Here is a 20,170-nt window from a genome sequence, read left to right on the forward strand (position 1 = left end):
CATGCATCTAGTGAATGCGTAACAGAGAATAAAAATATTCATGGAGGAAAATCAATGGAAACAAATCCTGATTGGGTGCTGATCTTTCTTTCACTCACTCTCTTTCTCACACACAAACACATGCATACACACGCCAAGGCCAGGTTAATGATTTCCTTGGAGACTTCTGGGATCAATGAATGGAGTTTGTTTTAAAGGAATGAGCTTTGTGCTGGAGGTTTTGCAATTGTGCTAATGAGAGGCTGTCTATCAAACTTAAGTGGCATCAAGTGACTCAGAACAAGAGCTCTTGGGCGTTAAATGGTTCCTACCAAATACCAAAGCCATTATCGTGATTGGCTGTTATGGCCCTCTAAACAGCAAAAGTGATTAAATTGGTCGTTATGAAACCCTGAAGATGCATAATTATGAAAAATACAGCTTGAGTGCAAGCGTATTTTCATCTCTAGGCTGTTTTCTATCTCAAAGAGGAAGAGATACCAGAATGTTTTATATGCAGAAGTTGTATTATTCAGAGGTTCAAGGACTAGAAAAGCCCCTCAAGCAGCACAGAAGGTTTACCAAGAGGAAGAGAATTCATACATTGAGTGTGCAGTCACAACCACAGTTCATCTACGGCCAGTGATTTCATTATCGTACATGTGATCCCCAGGCGGTTACCCATCCAGTCACTGTCCAAACACAGACCAGTGTCTGATTTCGGATGGTGTGGGTGGTTGCCCTGCAAAGGATGCCAAGTCAAGGGGGCTAACAACAACAACAACAACAACAACAACAACAACAACAACAACAACAACAAGTACCTACTGAGAAGATCCATAAAAAGCAACTGAATCAAAAGGAATTATTGTGAAAATAAGAAATATGAGGGGAAGCAAAATTTGTCCTTTCTAAGAGTGCCATAGTACCAAAGTCTGCCTCTGCACAGACCACCTTAGCTTCAGCGTACCATGTGTCCTGAAAGCTGCATCTTGTGCAAAATGTAGAGGTTAGGTTGCTGGAGCAGTCAACCATGATCATGCATGACCATTGCTGAAAGAGCATCACCAGCTGCCAATTTACTACCAGACCAAGTTTAAAATTTTCTGGTTGACTTGCAAAGTTCTAAACAACTTGGGACCTCATTACCTGAAGAAACACCTTTGCCTATATAGAGCTGCCTAGCTGTCAAGATATTTGAAGTAGGTCTTTCTGGTTGTCCAAAGCCTGCTGAAGTACATTTGATGGCAGGAGGAAAACTTCTCCTGTTGCAGTACCTAGCCTTTGGAATCATATTCCCTGTAAAATAAAGCGGGCACCAATTCTACTGAGCATTTATTCAGCAAGATTTTTGTGGCTCCTGCTACCAAGACTTGACAGGTAGCTTGCCTACTATAGTTATAGTAATATTGCAGTATATTTATCCAATGTGATGTGTTTTTACTTATCGTGTTTGCATGCGGGTTTTTCTTAAGCTGTGTTTTGTTGTGGTAGGCCACCTTGAGATCTATGGAAAGGGTAATATAAAAATATTTTTTAATAAATAAATCTCTTTTAACAGGAAGAAAACAGACCAGGTCCCTGTTAACTTTCATGTCTGAGTGTCCCATAAATAAGTCCTCCTCCAGGCTCAGCCCATGAAATGCAGTTCTCCCAAGACTGAACACTGAGACTTAATGTGATTTTGGTTGTAGGTCAAATTGTCCCTGGAAGGGTTTTTCCCTATGTGACAAAGAAGAGAAAAAGGTGTTGGTGGATAACAAAGGATCCATGTCTATAGGATGACTAGAGAGATTGAGATCCTGTGCAAACTTTTAGCGGAGGGTTTTTCTCCATTAGATATGCTAATGGCTGTTGTTGCTGTTGCCATCATGGTCATGAATTATTATTCATAAGCATATATTAAGTATCAAACACTTTTCAAGGCAATTTACATTCATATAATAAAAACAGTTAAAAACAGGGTTTAAAACTGTAAAAAAACACACAACTCCAATTAAAGATAGATCTAAGAACAAAGAACACCCCAGGCAAAGAGGTACCCCCCTCTGCCCATTCAGCTGAGAAGCTTGTGAAAACAAGAACACCTTCACTTTTTTTCCTGGAAAATGCAAATAGTGGGCACCTGTTGTACCTCTATTCCTATTCCATGAAATAACTCTTGTTAATGAGTTGACCAGCATTTGTAGTGCTTTAAAGGGAGTGCTGTGCTGCAACTGGATTGTAAGAGAACTAAATTCTAGATGTGCTTTTGGGTGATTTAAGTTATGAATCAAGTCATGAAAAGGCACTTGCATGCCCACAAATCTCACACAAATGTGCAAAGCTGGTGGGAGACACTTCTACTGGAGCTAGCAGGTGTGCATGCAAGGTTCCATGCTGTGGCTGCCCTTAACATCTAGCCTTTCACAGACAAAATTACAATAACTATAGCCAAGGCACTTGGAGGGATACACAAAAGACCATCATAGGTGAGCACCTCAATAACAATGCCTGCTAGATATCTTATTTTTGCACATTCACAGACTTAACATTCTAAAAATACATAAATGATGGGCCCTATTCCTGGTGCATCTTCAATCAAATATTTAGAATGGGGTATAATGACAGCTACTCTGTGAAATCCAGTAACCACCAACTGTTGGATACCACGTAGAGGAGGGTTGGTGGAGAGTTGGTGCTATCCCATCACTCAAATCCACTACTGACATATATACATTAGTGTATGAAATTATTAAGGGGCAGAGAAAATAATGTGAGGCTCAAGAGAACAATTATTGGGAAACTCAAAAATACACTAACCTAGAAGTATTCTTTCCAGTAGCACCTTAAAGACCAACTGAGTTAGTTCTAGGTATGAGCTTTCGTGTGCATGCACACTTCTTCAGATACATGCATGCACACGAAAGCTCATACCTAGAACTAACTCAGTTGGTCTTTAAGGTGCTACTGGAAGGAATTTTTTTATTATTTTGTTTTGACCATGGCAGACCAACACGGCTACCTATCTGTAACTAGAAGTATTCTGGCTGCCAATGGCGTCAACCATGAAGCCTGATGTAATTGTTGGGGTAATCTGGGGAAACGGGATATTAAGTACTGATGCACTGATTTACTGGCTTCCCACATTTTTGTAGTGCCAACAGACAGTGCAAGGAAGACCAAATATCCCAGAGTCACTTGCAATATTTACACACATAGCTAGGGCCTGAACTGATACAGTACAGACAGTGATACCATTAATTGGAGCCTACTTGCCAGAATCAGAACACACATACCCTTTCTCGTTGACAGCGTTTCTGCCTTCCCCTACTCATCTGGAATTGCACATTGATCCCTTTTTGTACTTAAAGCAAGAGTTTCTATTTCCATTTCAAAGAGACGTGTCTGTTCCCGGAAACCAGTGCTAAAGACTAGTAAAGAAACCCCACTGACATCCACCTGTACACCCATTTGGAAGTTGTGACATCATCATTCCTTATGTTTTCAGACGTTTTCACATTTTGAACTATCATTCCACTTGTGTCTAAAATTGTTCTCTTGGTATCCATGCTGGAAGCTGCCATTCTGCTGCCTCCTGTGTTCAGGATTCCTCTCATTCTGATGTGATTCTTCTGTGAGTTCATTAATTGAAAGGAAATTTCTGCCAGACCAAAGGTGTCAGGAAGCTGAGGGAGACGTGTTCCTCTAAAGTTAGGCTTGATCTGCAGCATCTGCAGCACTGAGAATCTCCCACACTGTGCCTGTGAGGAATTTAACAAGGGTGCCATCAATTTATATCCTTTCAGCACAGCCGAGAATGTCCTTACCCTGGTCTAGGCTGCAGTGAGATGTCAATGCCCCTTCCCCGACGACTGAGCCACTGCCATTTTTTTAATTCCCATATTTTGACCATTTTTCCCCACCCAGGAGTGGTTAATAACAACAATAACCTCAACTGCAAATGATAGGCTGAGACAGTGAGAGGCGATAATGAGGAACTGGACGTGTGAGGTAAAGACAGGAGAATTAAGTGGCAGCCAGCTAAGCAGCAAAGGGGGGATGTGATTATTTTATTTTTTTAAAGCAGCATCAGTGAAATAGACAGGGAATGACAGGACTGAGTCACATAAAAATAGAATGACAGGAAGAGATAAGTGAGGGAAAAGAGAAAGGCAGAAAACACAATATAGATCCAGCCATTAACTAGAGCATCATAAAGAAAGCAGAGAGCAAAATGCAGAGGAAAATAAAGGGCACAGGGTGGGGAGAGAAACAGATGATGGGGGAGGAAAAAGAAAGGACTGTCTGAGGAAGAATGAGATATGGATCAGCACAAAAGGGGAAGGGGAGAGAAAACTGATTTTCATTTTTCTTTAGCCTACATCAGTAAAAATCAAAATCTGTGGACTCTACCAAGTTGCTACAACCTTCTCTGTTGCTGGCCAGCCATGCTGAGGGATCTGAACTCAAACCACCAGTATGGCTGTTAAAGTCACGCTCCTGAGAGTTGCTTTTAATTCAAGGCAAAGTCAGAAGAAGTCTGCTAAGCATTCTTCTTGCTATTGATTGAGTTATTAAAATGTGTGCATGCTTGCCACCTGCCCTCCAAAGACCTCAAGGCGTCTAGCAAAGTGCAGAAAACTAGAGAATGCGGCAAGAATAAGTATTCAAAACTCCAGAGACAGTTATAGCTAACAAGTAAAATAAGGTTTTACTAACTTGCAAAATGATAATAAAAATATTAATAATAATAATAATAATAATAATAATAATAATAATAATAATAATAAATTTGTCACTTTTTACATTGAAGTGACTTAAAATGATTTGCATTATACAAACAAAAATAGCAAAGAACATTAAAACCAAATATTAAAACAGGAATAAAAACAAGACTTGACATGCGCATCCAAAAATGCGTATAAAAGGAACAAATCTTACCCATGCCACTTAAAAGGATGAGGACAAAAAGAGGCTATAGACACAATTAAATTGTCACCCTCTCAGTTAAGAACTAAGGTGTTCTTCCCTGGGGATAGCATTGCACAAGTAGGGAGCCACCACTGAAAAGGCCCATTCTCATGTCGCCACTCTGCACATCTCCCTCAGATATGGCACACAGGAGAGCCTTAAATGATGAGTGCCAGATTGGTTTATGTGGAGAGACAGTCCCTGAGGTATTGGGGTCCTGAGCTACATTAAGGCTTTATACAGCAAAACCAGCACAGTGAATTGAGCCCAGAAACTAATTGGTGGCCACTGCAGTCATCCCAGAATTAAAAAGGAGGCTAAATGGACTTTCCACTAAAAATATTATGCTTTGTATATATATCTACTATTGGAGATGTTGACAGGTCCTTGATTCTAGAGGTATGTATTCAGATGCCATAGACAAATCAGTGCTCACAGTCCCAAAGACCATAAATCTTAGAACTGCTTCCCAGGTACTTTTTGAAGCTGGATGATTGCTCAACCTATTTCCCAAAGATCTATGCCCTACACACTCATTTTCTAGGAAAGGATTGTTCTTTCTATACTTTTGATGTTTATACTGAAAGAAATGCATAACCAGTGTTTCTGCTTAGATGGGGGACAACCCTCAAAGCAGCTTCACATGCCACAATGAAGGAATCACATGCTTTCCCACTGTGTTCACAGGGCAGGGCAATCCTGACATCTTAATGTTTTATCCAAATGATTCCTGAGCTGGAAACACTTGTATCTGTCATTTGTAATAACGGGTACATGTGAAATGTTTTGCATTTAGCCTTAAGAAAATGGAATATGTGAAGCAGTCTTCAGAGACTTAGAAATAAGCACACAAAGTTAAGGAGAGACATGAATGCTCAAAGTGAAAAATAAAAGGAGCTACAAGATGAAATACTGTGAGGAAAGAAGATAGAGGCCAACACCTTCCATTAAGTTCTTCAGAGGAGCATGAAGAAACAGGCTTTGAGACATTGAGTTCCTGATGACTCCTGGCTCTCCACGACTTCAGAAGCTCCCCATCATGTATGGAATCTGCTTAGTTTTCTTTGCAATTTTCTTCTTATAAACAAAAGACTCAACTGGACTTGAAATCATACCATTCTAGGATGCTGGCATATGGTCTCAAGAAAAAAAAAATATATGTATTGTGTATGGCTGGGTATTAGAATTTCAGCTCAGCGTCTTATGGAACTGAAGTGAATCAGGTTTGCATTATTCTTTCATCCAGGTAGTTCAAGTGCCACCCATACTCTGTGTTTGCTGGGTGATTACGTCTTTCTACCTGGGTCTTGTGTTGGAAGAATGTTCCTCTGTGTTAGTAAAGTGGATCAATGTTGGCATCATATGCTATAAGAGAGTTTTCTATCAGTGAAAACAGTCACAACTGCCCTGGGCACTCATCAATAACCAATTATGAGATCATCTGGATTTTCTAGTTTTGTATTTCTACCCTTTCCAAAGGGGGGGGAGGGGGAAGAAATGGTTATATTATTTATCACCACAATTTGTCCCCAATTCCAGTCAAAATAGAAAAAGTTGAGCAGTAACAATTTATGAAATATATCTAACATCTTTGAGCAGCAACACCTGTCAGAGTTGCTGATAGCAAGCGTCAGTTTATATACTGATGGATGGATTTCACACTGCATGTGGAAGACCCCAGTTCGGTCTCTAACTTCTGTGGTGAGAAGGAGCCAGTGAAACCGTGGAGAGCAGCTGCCCTCAGAGAAGACACCACTGAGCTAGATACATAAATTGTGTTAGCTTACAGAAGGCAGGTTCCTGTGCTCTTGTGTCTTTCATATTCATTTCCTGAAATTAACACCTTTGCACATTCACCAGCTCTTCTTTAAATATCTGATGGCTTGCTTAAATTCTGTGACTTGGAGTACCCAACAGCAATATTTTGTATTCTTAGTGGGAGACTTATAACACCTTCAGTCCTATCTGTATCCCTCATTTCATATCCCACAAATATTGGGGCATCTGCTAGTACAGATCAGACCTGTCTTTTAATCATTTTTTGCCTGTTCTCTGAATCTTAGCCCTGATTACTATCCTCCCATCTCTAAATTGGAAAAGTGTTACTGAAATGTTTTTTCAAGGAATTGGTTGGCGTTTGTAGACTTGGTTGAAATCATATGTTGTATACTGAAAGTGAAAAAGAGGTGCAGAATTCAGAAAGCAGAATTATGGCAATAGAAGAGAACCCAGGCAAGACTTTGATTCCAATAGTATAGGACTGCTCCAGCTCTTGTCTATTGTTCTGTGAATTCCATATAACAACATTGGCCTTGCTGGGTCAGGCCAAAGTCCTATCTGGTCCAGCATACTGTTCTTACAGTCACCAACCAGATGCCAGATGGAAGTCTGCAGCCAAACTACATGCATAATGCCTGTATTTCTTCAAACAGTAACTCGATCTTCTCTCAGAACCTTCTGCAAGAACAATTCTCATTGCTTCTGGCGCTGATCTCTGGCACCTGTACCGTCATGTACAAAATGGTAGTGAAGAAAAGGCATGATGGAAATGCACAGCTTGAAATCTCTGCAGTAGCACCTGAGCCTGAGAAAGTGGCTAAAGCATCTAATGATGATATCAATCATCTTGTTCTAATCATCATCAAAAGACTTATGGTATACATATAGAAAATTTGCATCTCTGGTTTGGGGATAGTGCATACATTTCTGCAATTTGCTTTTTATTTAAATTGTTTTACACTTTTAACTTATGGTGTGTTACTTTTTGGCTGAGTTTTGACTGGTCAGGATAAGTCCCATGGTTACCACTGAGTTCCTGTTTGAATGAGCATTGCATCTCCCAGTTTGAGAATAGACTCACACGTATATAAACTTTATGTGTGCATACTGCAATACTTTAAAAAAAAAAAAGTTCCCATGAACATTCGTGCTAAGAAACATTCCAAGAAAATTTATGGGTGGAGTTTAGAAAATGGATTGAAAAGCAACCACAGTTGCTCAAAAATTGAGACATTGCTTTGCAATGTTTGTCCAACTTTCATGAGAACACTCATTGTCCATTCATACTGCTTCCTATGTCCCTCAGTGTTTTCTTAATAAGATCTTGTGGGCTTTAAGAAGGCTGAGAATAATAATATAAGTTCCAAGCCAAGGAAATGAACACTTCTAGTTATTGGAAGCTAGGCTCATGGCTGACATCCTGATGTAAGGATTTGGTTTTCAATGAGACAAATCTCTCCAAAAACAGGGCAGCAGAAACACATGGGACAATATTGACTAAACAGAAAACAATTCAGTGGCTGACCTTCATTCTCTTGAGTAAACAGCTATGAGAATTCATAGCATGTAGATGGCAGCGGATCAGTATTCATTTTTTGCGAATAGTTTTTTGTGAATTGTTACCATTCATTGCCATGGAACAGATGAAAGGCAGTATCCAGCTATATAATATGATTATAAGATAACTAACATATAAAGCCATTATTCCAGAAAGCCAAAGGGTCAACAGGACTAGTGCCTTTGATGAAAATGATTTAATTTTTTAAGATTATTGACTTTTCTGTGTAAAATAAAAGTAGCAAACAGCTAGAATCACATACTGCAGCATTCTGACCAATTTACTCCATGCAACAACAACAAAACAATACAACAAACATGATGACGGTGTATTTTTAAGAGATTAGGTGTGATAACTAAGAGAAAATTAGCTTTGAGCATCCAGGAAAAAGCAGCTGAAAAGGATAGGGAGGGGAGCTTACCAAAATCCATAAGTCCCACCAATGACTTCTCCCCATTTTAGCTAAATCAGATCGTCCTGTTACCTTGATAAAGGGGGCAGGACCCGTCTGCAATTCAAGCATTGCCAGGAAAGTGAAATAGGCAGACAGGCTGAGTAAACTGAGCAATAGAGAGACAGAGATCCAACTGCCCTCCTAGGGCATCATCAATGTGAGGGGGGCATGGGGGAGTGTTGCATAGAAAAGGGGTGAATAATGCACTCACCAATACTCGGCTAAAACTACGTGGTAGAAACTTCTGGGTCCTTCTTTTCCCTGTGATTCAAGCACTGCCACAAAATTTATCTTGGAATCATAATGGAAAGCTCACTAGAAATATTGTCTCACCATGTAGTAGAAGGGGTACAATGGGGGGGGGGCAAGGCTTCCAAGGGCCACAGTCACTTAGCTTTAATTTGTTTTAAAAAAGTAAGTCGATAGGACTTTTCTGAAGGAAGTTAAAGAAGGAAGCACAGATGTAGCTCTATAATGCTTTGACACTCGGCATGTAGCACCATTGCTCAGGACACTTAATCCCTGTTGCTAAGCAATCAGAGGAAAGGATGTTGACGCCCCCACCTGGGACTCCAGAGGGGGCCCTCGCAGAACAACACAAAAGCAGAAAAGGCTGAATGAAGGGGGATACTGAAGTATGTTTGTTAAAGCACCTTCCTCCTGTCCACATTATTTCATACACTCAGTGTGCTGCCTTTACAGAATAAAACAATTGGCTGGTTTGGGTGTGCTTTCTCTGGAAGTAGAATCATAGAATCATAGAATCATAGAATCATAGAATCATAGAGTTGGAAGATACCACAAGGGCCATCGAGTCCAACCCCCTGCCAAGCAGGAAACACCATCAGAGCACTCCTGACATATGGTTGTCAAGCCTCTGCTTAAAGACCTCCAAAGAAGGAGACTCCACCACACTCCTTGGCAGCAAATTCCACTGTCGAACAGCTCTTACTGTCAGGAAGTTCTTCCTAATGTTTAGGTGGAATCTTTTTTCTTGTAGTTTGGAACCATTGCTCCGTGTCCGCTTCTCTGGAGCAGCAGAAAACAACCTTTTTCCCTCCTCTATGTGACATCCTTTTATATATTTGAACATGGCTATCATATCAACCCTTAACCTCCTCTTCTCCAGGCTAAACATGCCCAGCTCCCTTAGCCGTTCTTCATAAGGCATCGTTTCCAGGCCTTTGACCATTTTGGTTGCCCTCCTCTGGACACGTTCCAGTTTGTCAGTGTCCTTCTTGAACTGTGGTGCCCAGAACTGGACACAGTACTCCAGGTGAGGTCGGACCAGAGCAGAATACAGTGGCACTATTACTTCCCTTGATCTAGATGCAATACTCCTATTGATGCAGCCCAGAATTGCATTGGCTTTTTTAGCTGCCGCGTCACACTGTTGGCTCATGTCAAGTTTGTGGTCAACCAAGACTCCTAGATTCTTTTCACATGTACTGCTCTCAAGCCAGGTGTCACCCATCTTGTATTTGTGCCTCTCATTTTTTTTTGCCCAAGTGCAATACTTTACATTTCTCCCTATTAAAATTCATCTTGTTTGTTTTGGCCCAGTTCTCTAATCTGTCAAGGTCGTTTTGAAGTGTGATCCTGTCCTCTGGGGTGTTAGCCACCCCTCCCAGTTTGGTGTCATCTGCAAATTTGATCAGGATGCCCTTGAGTCCATCATCCAAGTCGTTGATAAAGATGTTGAATAAGACCGGGCCCAAGACAGAACCCTGTGGCACCCCACTAGTCACTCTTCTCCAGGATGAAGAGGAACCATTGATGAGCACCCTTTGGGTTCGGTCAGTCAGCCAGTTACAAATCCACTGAGTGGTAGCATAGTCAAGACCGCATTTTACCAGCTTCTTTACAAGAATATCATGGGGCACCTTGTCAAATGCCTTGCTGAAATCAAGGTAGGCTACATCCACTGCGTTCCCTTCATCTACCAGGCTTGTAATTCTGTCAAAAAACGAGATCAGGTTAGTCTGAAATGACTTATTTTTCAGAAATCCATGCTGACTATTGGTGATCACAGCATTCCTTTCTAGGTGCTCACAGACTGTTTGCTTAATGATCTGCTCCAGAAGTAAATAATGCCATTGTATGAGCCTTCAAATTCACCTTGAACTTTTCTTTGAATGAAAGTTTGGCGGTTTCTTTGATAATATCCAGTGTTTTCCTTTCCTTTTTAAACTGTAATCTGTAAACTGTAGTATGGTCCACTGTCAAACAGCTTTTAGTGTCCAAAAGATCTTCCTAATGCATCTTCTTCTTATAATTTGAATCCATTGGTTTGGGTCTTACCCTCTGGGCAACAGAAAATACTTGCTCCAGTACCCATTTGATATTTGAAAACAACTATCATAAAACGTCTGTCTGCTTTTCTTTAAGTGAAATCTACCCACTCCCTCAAATGTTCATCATAAGGCTTGGTTTTTCATCTTGGTTGCCCTCTGCACTCTTTCCAGCTTCTCAATATCCTTCTTAAACTGTGACGCCCATATCTGGACACAGTACTGCAGGTTGGGGCTGACCAAGTGGTACTATTACTTTCCTTGATCTGGACATTATAGTTCTGCTGATGCAGCCTAGAATAGCTTCAGCATCACACTGTATCACTCATGTTAAGCTTGTGGTTTATTTATTTATGTACTGAATTTGTTAGTCGCTTTATCTTGTCCAAGGCAACCCGAAATGTCTTGCATACAAACAGACAGCCGGCCTTACCCTGTGCATGCACATAGATACATTAAAACCAAGAGGGAAAATAAATACATTAAAAACATCCCACCCACTTCTAAAAGATAGTTAAAGTTCAAAGTTTTGGTTCTAGAGGAAAGGCCTGTTCTCCTGTTGCCACCCTCCAGATCTCTCATGAAGGGGACACATGAAGAAGAGCCTCAGATGATGATTGCAGGGTCCAGGTCAGTTCATATGGAGAGAAGTGGTCCTTGAGGTATTGTGGCCCTGAACCATCTACTAAAACCCCTAAATGCTTTTTACATGTCAAGCCATCCTATATTTGTATACCTAATTATTTCTGCCTAAGTGTAGAAACTTACACTTGTCCCTACTGAAATTTATTTTGTTAATTTGGCCCATTTCTCCAATCTGTTATTGTTGTCTTGAATTCTGATTCTATCCTCTGAGATATTAGCTACCTCTCCCAGCTTGATATCTACAAATTTGATGGGTACCCCCTCAATTCCTTCATCAAAGTCATTTATAAAGATGTTGAATAACACCACGCTCAGGATAAAACCCTGTGACACCCCACTTGTCATTTTTTTCAACACCACTTTGCAATTATTATTAATTAATCCTGAAAATTCATCAGGATTTTAGTGTGAAATTCTTCTATTATGTACACATTTTTTGTGAATTTCCATGCTATGATGTATTTTCCATGCTCTTTTCACTAATATATGCATTTTTATGCACACTTTACCATAACATATTAATTTTGGATGCATTACGTGGCTGGAAAAGCACTTTACAAAATTCAGAGAAGTGCAATTTTTTCCAAAAAAAACCCCTGTGTTTCAGTTTGCATATTGTTTTGGAAAGTATGGCTTGTGTTGGTTCATCTTCAAATGTGAACTGAATTTAATTCTCTCTCCAGCCCCTGGTTGTTATGCAAAATGGTTGGAGAGGAACGCTGAGGTCACTTTTCTTGAGGAAAGAGTTTCAACAGTTCGTAAAAGCCTCTCTCCCCCTCCATCTTCTGAATAGCAACTGCTTTATCCTTCACCCTAGAGTATACTTTACAGAAATAAATCACCCTGGTGCTGCCACCCAGAGATTGTTAAGTGAAGACTTCAAAAGTGTACAGAGCCATGACAGACTTATTCCTGTGCAGTTCTGAAAACTTGCATTTCTTTCTCTTGCACTATTGCCTTGTTTCCCTCTCTTCTTTTGACCCGAATGGAGGTGCCTCCATTACTATTATTTAGTACTTCATCACCATCATGTCTGCTTCAGACGAAAGTAATATTCTACATATAGTTTCCATTCCAGTTATTAAGTGGCATAGTATTAGAAAAACCATTGTCACATATTTCCACCTGGAACTTTGTGATTGGAAGCACAGAGATGTTTATAAGAACAGTCTCTTGAAATAATCTGTTATTTGTTCATTCATTTCATTTCATTTCATTTATTCCAAAGTGATTAACAAATATTTGTGACTTCTTTCTATGCATATGTGTTTAGAGTTGGGATATCTGGTAGAAAATTCATGACATTTTTAAAGTGGTGATATAAGTTACTTTAAACCGGGTTCCATGAAAGAAGCATTCAAGAAGTCAGATAAGACCATTGATAGGAAAAAATGTTTTAGGTTTTATATTTTCATATTTCATTTTATGGCTTTTGTATTTTTCAAGCTCTTCAGAGTATGCAGAAAGTCATGAGCTTGCACTCAATCAGTCATTTTAACTCAGTCCAATAGTGCCTGAATTTGCAGGTGGGATTCAATCATATACCAGCAATTTCAGGGTCCACAGCTGGGCACTCTTATGCAACAAACCCTCTTCCCTCCTAAAATTGGACTTTTGCAGCAAGGAAAGTGATGGGGAAATGAATTACCTTTATATAAGATTATAACATCAATGTTGCTGAAGCTAACCCAAAATAATTTACTCCAAAGAACAGAAGATATTATTTTGCAAAACTTTTGCAGCACATATAATTTAAGCTCCTGCTGATGTTCTTCCTGTGCTATTGAAACAAGGCCAAATAAAACAGGCAAAGAAATAGAGCAGCTGTATGCTGCAAAGAAAGTTGGACTGAATACTAGACCTTTTCAAGTGGAGTATTTCTTTTCTTTTTCCACTAAAAGAACATCATGGTTATCTTAACTTTACAAATGTTCTGCTATTGTTACAGAAGTTCATAGATTTGCCTGTGAGAAGAAGACATCTCATTCTTTTTCAGTATCATCTGAAGAACTGCCCACAACTTATTTATATAGTGCAATATAGTCTCGTAATCTGGGGAACCGGGTTCGCGTCTCCGCTCCTCCACATGCAGCTGCTGGGTGACCTTGGGCTAGTCACACTTCTCTGAAGTCTCTCAGCCCCACTCACCTCACAGAGTGTTTGTTGTGGGGGAGGAAGGGAAAGGAGAATGTTAGCCGCTTTGAGACTCCTTAAAGGGAGTGAAAAGCAGGATATCAAATCCAAACTCTTCTTCTTCATCATCATCATCCCTCCCCCTTTTTCAATTAATGTGAGTGGCCTGTTTTCACGAACAAGGTGATGTGTTATTTGAGAATGAAAGGAATGGCACAAGAGCAAGCTTTCAGGACAGAGTACTTCCCTGACCTTAATGATACATATGCCCCTTATCATCTTGACCAACTGAAACTAATGGCAGAGTAAGGCTGCAATCCATATTCATTTTACCTGGGAGCGAGTCACATTGAAGTCAATAAGGCTTACTTCTGAGTAAGCATGCATATTATTGCACTGCTGATCATTATATTTAGAGGGTCCAGAAGTTCTTGTGTTCTGTAAATGTGTGAGAAATAGACTGCCTCTATAGGTTTCTAGGCTCTTCATTAACAGTAAAAAGTAAAAGATACTGCTCACAAATAAGCCAATAATATAAAGAGCATAAAGTCAATAATGTGTGATTAGATGAACAATGCAGAAAGTGTTTGCTTCATATTCTAAAACCCACCTTTGCTCTTTTCATATCAGGATCTCAGAGGACTTTATAAAAAGATGTGTTTATAATGAGCTATTGTTAGAACCTGAAATCAGGGTGGCCTTTGTCAAACCACTAGACTATATGAGTAATGACTCCTGAGTTTTATTCCCATCTTTACCTTTGACACACCATCATATTTATTCATCTGTAAAATGGAAATCATACTCCATGGTATTCTAAAGCAGCACATCTTGCATCTAACTCATAACTTTAATTTGCTGACTTGTGCCTTAGCCATTCACCCACTTCTTCGATTCTCTTTGAGCTCATCAACTGGATATAATGCATATGGCACAAATAATACTGTGCAGGTTTCAAGAGCTCGCTGTGAAGTGACTTGGCAAATTCCCAGACACTTGCAACTGGTGAAGAGGGAAGGGCATGATGGAGAGGAGGGTGAAGGTGTAGGATGTGGCAGGGCTGTTGGTTGAAGATGAACTGGTTTTTCATACAGATGCCTGGGGAAAACCAGGCATATTCTGTAGATATTCTGTATGCAAGTGGAAACCCTATAATCTCCCTATTTGCATTTATAAGTGCTTCAAGCAGCAGCCTTCCAACTAGCCCCTGTGGTACCATTCTTATGTAGTGGTTTGTGTTTTCCTATGGCCAAAAGGGTCACAGCCACTTGGTTGCTCAGACCCAAGTAAAGTAGCAGGAGAAAGAGCCACTTTGCCCAGAATATGGCAAGCCTTTGGAAAGTGGAAGAGCATTGCTCATTTTCTCTCTCTCCTGCTTTCAAGCCAGGGGTGAGCAACCCATGACTGAGCAGAGGTGACAAGGGCTAAACATGGCAACAGTGCTTTCTGAAGGGAAAGATTTTGGTTTTTTTATGGGCACTCCAGGAAACAGAGGGCTCACTAGGAAATTATGGAGAGCCGCAAGGGTCCTTTTTTAATTGTATAGAAAGGCAGGGGGAAAGGACACCAGCTGGGTTTGAGAATTCACGATGCTTTTATAAAAGGAAAAGACAATGTGACGGGGCCAAAGCTCAGTATCAGATCACATATTTGGCATGTCTGAAACCCAGAGAGCTGCTGCCAGTCAGTGTACACAGTACTGAGCTAGATAAAATCAGTATAATACAACTTCCTGTGTTCCTAAACCAATGAAAGCTGTAACTATTTTTTAAAACTACAGAACAGGGGGTGGAGAAAATCCTCTTCATAAACTCAATCAAAGTGAGTACAACATCTCCCATGAAAAATTTCAAGGGAATTTCTGCCCCTCAGCCAGGCTCCAGAGGCAATTTCTTTTTATATCCCACCCCATGAATTACACTAGTTATAACTTAATATCAGCTGCAAACATGAAGTTACCATGCATCCAAACACAATTAAGAAAACATCTTAGCATGCTTTGGATACCTGATTGTCCTGGAAGACTGAGATCACTTGGGGGCATTCCATATAAAATATTCAAGATGGAGGGATTTCACAGCCTTACGAAATCATCTTGTGAAAAGGGAAATTATCTAGGTGGCATGTCATTGGAAGGGCCACAACATAGACCAGTGATGGCATTGTGAATAACTGCAATGAAAATTGTGTTTCGGTGTCTGAAAGAAGAGTCTAGTGCTGAGAAAAGAAATCCTGAAAGTTTTTTCAAAGTTGAGTGAGGCAGAATGTGAGAATTAAGAGAGTGTTAAATCAAAGCCTCACCATGACATCGAAAGCTGCTGGAGAGATAGAACACCAAAGGAGATGGCATTCTTCATGGAGACCTTTGAAGCAGAACAATTCCTTTTAATAGTCACCTTGCCTACAGGTTTTAACAATAGTTCAGCATGCAGCATGCAGTCTGTAAACTTTCTCTGACAAGTGTCACCAGTAACTTTGGCGCATCCATTCCCCTTCCCCCTTGCATTTAAAATCTGGGCCAGCAGATAAGACATTTATTCTTTTTAATGGTTAAGAAATTTGACTATAAAAATAACTATATTTTCTTTCCTCACTTGCAAGATTTTCTTGCCCTATTGCATGCCTGCGAAAATGAGCATCACTTACTTGATAAATGGGTGACAAGTGACAAGTATTGGACAAGAAAAGGTAACAAATACAGATTCAAAGAGAAGTTGGAATCTCAGCAGGCCATAAAAAGAATAGAGATTCTGTATGGAAAGAAAATCCAGTATAGTATATAATTTTGAAGAAAACATTATCCAGATATATACACTGGTGCTTTATAACACATTTTCACAAAACTGGAAAGGTATATGAAGGTCTGGTCATATGTTCAGACAAATTAATGTTAGATTCTTAGATATCCCCAAGAGAAAAGAAAAATCTAGTGTACAGAACAGACTGTATTTTATGAACCTTCTTGCAGAAGAAACAATACAAAGCAACCTTGAGCACTTGCATGATGTGTTTTTGGTGGCACATTTCCACCAGGAGGTGTATCAGAAAGAGCCACCAGGGTGGTCTGAATCCAGAACATGGCTGCCAGAGCATGGTCAGGTCTGAATCTGAATAAAGAGGTCACTTTTCTTACCAGGTGACAATTAAACCTGGAAGTAAATTGAGTACAATGATGGATCCATGAATGTCCCAAAAGCAGTTAGCCAAAGTGATGTAAAATGGTCAGATGCCATCAGTGACTAAGGAACCCATTCTTTCAAAGCTTAAGGACCTGCCAACCACCATTAATCCAGTTTTGCCTAGATTAGGACAGTGTGTGTGTGTACCACTATTCTGTGCTTTGAATATCTATCATTCAGTTAGAACCCCAAGTGAATGTGGGAGAGAGGAGATATATAATAATAGAAGTTAGATCAGGATCTCATCCCCTCACAAACTCCATTGTCACATATAACAACCAGGAAAATTCGCCTGAGTTCCACCTTATCCATTCTCCTGTGCTACTGAGCTCCAGTTTGAACTGCACACCACCAGTTTTGCCCTAGTCTCCAATTCCAAACCACTTCATAAGAATGTTTAAAGTGATAGAAGGTAGCAGGATGGTATCAGCTGTATAAAGAATAATCTCTGAGATCATTTTGTGGGTACTTACCATCTTGTTCATTGCAGAGCTCCCTTAAAGGGCTATCCAGCTAAATTTTATGATAAGACAGTGGAGCAGTGGTCATGTCACAAGTGGAGGGTTAAATCAGAATGGTGATTGCTTTACCCATATAAAGAGCTTTATATCTGCACAAAATCTGAAATACAAATCAGAAGAGGTCGGGTGGAGTAAATATTTCACTTTCTTAACCAATGTTAATCCTGTCTCCTCCTGAAACTTTTCTCTCTCATTCACAGTTAAATTTTTCTCTAAAACCTTAGTTTTCATCTTGTTCAACTTAAAGCCTGCTACCTGTCCAAATTCTTGAATTAGTTCCAATACCCTTTTAGTACTAGATTATGGCTCCTGCAAAGTCAACACTAAGTCATCAGCAAATGCTTTCAGTTTGTACTGTTTAACTCCCACTTGTATACCTTTAACCTCTTGGTCCTTTCTAATCATATTTAACAAAACCTCAAGGACCGATATAAAGAGCAATGGAGAGATTGGGCAACCTTGTTGTGTCCCTTTCTCAATCTTGAATTCTTCTGTCACCACATTGTTCACAATTAGTTTTGCCTTTTGTTCTGAGTAAATTGCACCTATACCATTTTCAAAACCTTGGCCTACCCCCATCCCCTGTAGATTCTTCTTCATAAAACTCCATGAGATGTTGTCAAAGGCTTTCTCTGCATCCACAAATATCAAAACTGCCTTGGTATTGATATTCACTTGTAATTTTTCTAGAATATTAATTATATTCCTCGTGTTGTCAGACAAGTGTCTGCCCGGGAGAAAGCCCGCTTGGTCTTTATGAATTTATTCTACTAGAACCTTTTTTAGTCTTTTAGCCAAGATATCTGCAAAAATTTTGTAATCCACATTGAGCAGCGATATGGGGCGGTAGTTCTTAAGCTGTGTCTTTTCAGTCTCTGTTTTTGGTATAAGTGTAATATAAGCTTCCTTCCACGACTCTGGTGCCTTTCTCCCTTCCAAAATTTCATTACAGACTTCCTTCAATGGTTGTATTAGCCATTCTTTCAAAGATCTGCAATGTCTTGAAGTCAAACCATCTGGTCCTGGAGATTTACCTAATTGCATATTCTGGATAGCCCCTTCCACCTCCTGATCCGTTATTTTATAATTAAACATTAGCTGTTTTTCCTGAGAAATTTTGTGTAGTCCGTTTATTTTCAGAAATTGATCAATGTCTATTTCTTTCTGCTTCTCCTGTGTATAAAGTTGTTTGAAATATCTCTGAAAACACTTCCTGATCTCCACTGGGTTCTGTATATTCTTTCCTTCCACATCCAAATTTGTAATAGTATTTAGTTTTTGTCTTTTTTTCATTTGCCAGGCCAATAATTTTCCACACTTATTTGCCGATTCAAATGTCTTTTGCCTCATCTGTTTGATCTTCCATTCTATTTCCTGATCCATCAGCTTTGTATATTGTACTTGGTATAACTTTATCTCTTTCAGAATCTCCTGTGACTTTGGTTTTGCTCTCAGTTTCTTCTCTCCTTCCTCTATTTTTCCCAGGATTTTATCCTTTTTTTCATTCTGAGTTCTCTTCTTAATTGCATTTTGTTGTATTAGGAATCCCCTCATAACCGCTTTGCTTGCGTCCCAAATTACTCTTTTTTCCACCGCAGTATTCATATTTATTTCAAAATAGTCTCTTAGAGTTTTTTGGGCCTTCTTGGTCACCTCTTCATTCCTAAACAAGGTATCATTCATCCTCCATCTAAAGGAACCAGTTGGCATCAGTTTCATTTCCATTTTCACAGCATTATGGTTGGAACAGGTTTTGGGGCAGATCTCCACTTTGCTGATCTTCGGGACCAATCCCCTAGTTACCCAAATTTGATCAATTCTTGTCCATGTCATTTTAGCCTCGGAGAAGAAAGTTCCCTCTCTTCCCATCGGGTTCTTCACTCTCCAAATGTCAACTAAATCCATATTTCCAGTTACAGATAGGTAGCCGTGTTGGTCTGCCATAGTCAAAACAAAATAAAAAAATTCATTCCAGTAGCACCTTAAAGACCAACTAAGTTAGTTCTTGGTATGAGCTTTCGTGTGCATGCACACTTCTTCAGGTATCTGAAGAAGTGTGCATGCGCACAAAAGCTCATACCAAGAACTAACTTAGTTGGTCTTTAAGGTGCTACTGGAATGAATTTTTTTATTTTGTTTTAAATCCATATTATCAGTCATGTCAAAGAAAGTTTTAGGTAGTCTACCATCTTTGTTGACTACCTGTCTGTGTGCCTTGCCCATATTTGTAGACACCACTCCATTCATCTCTCCCATCAAGATCATGTTGTAGTCCATATAATCCATCAAAGTCTCATGTAACTTCTTAAAGAACTCCAATTTGCCTTCATTTGGCACATAAATACCTACAATTAGGAATTTCTCTCCTTATGATTGAATTTCAATTGCAATAAATCTTCCTTGGTCATCTTTAAATATGAATTTTGGTGATAGGCTCTCCTTTGCATAAAGGACCACTCCTCTTTTTTTAACTTTATCTGATGAAATAAATTCTTGGCCCAATCTTTTATTACTCAATATCTTCCTATGTAGCCTTATCACATGTGTTTCTTGTAAACAAACCAAATCCAAATGTTCTTTTTTCAATAAATGAAAGACTCTCCGCCTTTTTTCCAGGGAATTCAGTCCATTCACATTCCAGCTTGAAACCTGCAACGCCATCATGTATGCTGATATTC

At 39.6% G+C, this 20,170-nt stretch overlaps 1 protein-coding gene and 1 long non-coding RNA gene across 3 annotated transcripts in view; one reads left to right on the forward strand and one right to left on the reverse strand.

Annotated features, from left to right (window-relative positions):
• Positions 1 to 20,170, forward strand: part of LSAMP (limbic system associated membrane protein) — a 444,446-nt gene that overhangs the window by 307,664 nt on the left and 116,612 nt on the right. The gene's annotated exons all lie outside the window — the stretch shown is intronic.
• LOC309340801 overlaps positions 1,326 to 20,170 on the reverse strand; it is a 32,644-nt gene continuing 13,799 nt past the window's right edge. Inside the window, exons 2-3 of the long non-coding RNA XR_014156105.1 lie at positions 3,258 to 3,722; positions 1,326 to 1,486 (exon numbers count right to left, since the gene is read on the reverse strand). This is a non-coding gene — a long non-coding RNA (uncharacterized lncRNA). The remainder of the gene's footprint in view (positions 1,487 to 3,257; positions 3,723 to 20,170) is intronic.

This window comes from Podarcis erhardii (assembly GCF_964252035.2).
Source record: "Podarcis erhardii genome assembly, chromosome: 4".
NCBI lineage: Eukaryota > Metazoa > Chordata > Lepidosauria > Squamata > Lacertidae > Podarcis > Podarcis erhardii.